This window comes from Varanus komodoensis, unplaced genomic scaffold, assembly GCF_004798865.1.
Source record: "Varanus komodoensis strain SLA01 unplaced genomic scaffold, ASM479886v1 scaffold2265, whole genome shotgun sequence".
Lineage (NCBI taxonomy): Eukaryota > Metazoa > Chordata > Lepidosauria > Squamata > Varanidae > Varanus > Varanus komodoensis.
The window spans coordinates 15,585-17,503 of NW_025335621.1; the positions used below are offsets into that span (position 1 = coordinate 15,585).

General features: G+C 47.6%; 1 long non-coding RNA gene across 1 annotated transcript; it reads right to left on the bottom strand.

Annotated features, from left to right (window-relative positions):
- LOC123024219 lies at positions 1-1,879 on the bottom strand. The gene is made up of 3 exons (XR_006414878.1): positions 1,580-1,879; positions 480-618; positions 1-105 (listed from the first exon to the last, which is right to left on the bottom strand). It is a non-coding gene; the product is annotated as an uncharacterized LOC123024219 (long non-coding RNA).
- Between the last annotated feature and the right edge of the window lie 40 nt (positions 1,880-1,919).

Sequence of the window (1,919 nt, forward strand, 5' to 3'; positions counted from 1 at the left end):
GTAATAGGGCTTCAGCTCATTTTGGATGGAAGCTGGAAGGCAGTGGTAGATGAGCAGCTTTCTCCGGAGAATCTCCACTTCCACTTTGGCCCAGATGATGTTTGTCTGTGGGGATCAATGCACAGCCCCGGCCTCCGCCTCAGCAAAAGTGGTTGCAAAAAGTGATGCTGAACCGATGGTGGTGTCCCCCCGTGAATCTGTGAGGCCGGAGCCCTGCCCCGGCCTGCCTCTGCCCCCCTTGCCTTCTGGGAGCAAGCCCTGGGCCCAGGCACCCAGCCCTCTTTGCCCATCTAAGAAAGGCACGTGGGGGTTCATTGAGCCCCCTCTCCAAGGGCTGTGAGCAGAGCTTAAGCATCTCCTGGAAGTGTGGTAAATAAAACCCAGCATTTTAAACATTTCGTGCTGGTCGGATGAGAAGATGCCCAGCCCTTCGTCTGTCTGCTCCCCTGGTTAGTGCTTCTTAACAAGGAGGAACTTACCTCATGGATGAAAGCTTTAATCTTGCCATTGTCAACAGCCATTTTTTTGCTTTTTGCAATCTCACGAATTTTCTCCTGCATCTTCTGTTTAAACGCATCCAACTCATACCACAGATTGCCTCTGGTCCGCTTCCGAGTCCTGTTTAAATGATGGGGAAAGGACTGAGAATTTTGCAATGGGCTTTCCTCATCTGGTATTGGAGGACATGTCAAGCTAGTCTGGGCCCAGTTCAGTGCTGACGTTAGCATAGCATACGAAGCCCTCAACGGCTTGGGGCCAGGATATTGGCGGGAACGCCTATCCATATATGCCTGCTCAGTCACTCAGATCTTCGATGGAGGTCCTCCTCGAAAACCACCCCCCAACAAAGAGTGGGGGAATGGCTAGGAGGAGGGCCTTCACTGTACTGGTGCCCCACCTACGGAAGACGCTCTGCAAGCCTTTTTCATTTAACATCTGCTTTAAGAGCTGAACTGTTTTTTAACATTGTTTTCATTTTTATCGCTGCCTGCTTTGCTATGATCTACTTTGGCTTGAGTGCCAGACCTCGAATTCCTTTAATGGGTTTTATTCTTAATATGCTTGTTTTTATTGATGCTGCTGCTGCCGTTTTTATTGTAGGCCACCCAGAAACCCCTTCAGCCTGTGGGGTGGCATATAAATATAGTACGTAAGTAAAATGCAACATCATTTCAAGACCCACAATAACTTACAAAATAAATTAATATCGGAGACCACAGACAATTCAATAACTAAACTGTGAGTTCCACAGTACAATAAAACAACCTAAACTAAATACATAACAAGGGCAAACACCCCAGACCCAATCCTAGCAACTGGTGTTGGGCTGCAGTGGGCAGGAACCCCTGTGTGCGTGTGCTCTCTCCTTGTGAAAGCAGAATAAAGCCGCTGGAGCAGTGCACACATCACAGCACGGCAGAGAATTCCGAGAGTGGGTTTCCGCCTCCCAAGCCGCTCCCTTTTGTGAATACGCTTGCCTCCCGTGGCATCATGAGAGGCGCGAGAAGACCAGACGCATGTCCCTGCGCATCAACTGGGTTCCCGGGCATAAAAAAGCAATATGAGGATAATCTCTTACCTGAACATGCTTTCAAAATTCTGCTCAATTTTGTCATAGATGGGCCTGGCAAGTTCTTCATTAAAATCTATGCGTGCGAACACTCTGGAAGCATATGCACCATAATTCAAGCACAGCGCTTTGAGTGTCTTGTGGAAACCTTGGTCGCCATTATGTTTCTAGATAATTAGAAACAAAATTTTACTGAACCAGTTAGGAGAAGACCTCTGCTGAAACCAGAGAGGCAAATCTGACTATTCTGGTTTCTCTTGATTGATCATTTCTGAATAGCATATTCCCATATATAATGCATTTTGTGCACACCCTCACCTAGAATGCACGTTTGTGTGTGTGCAACCCT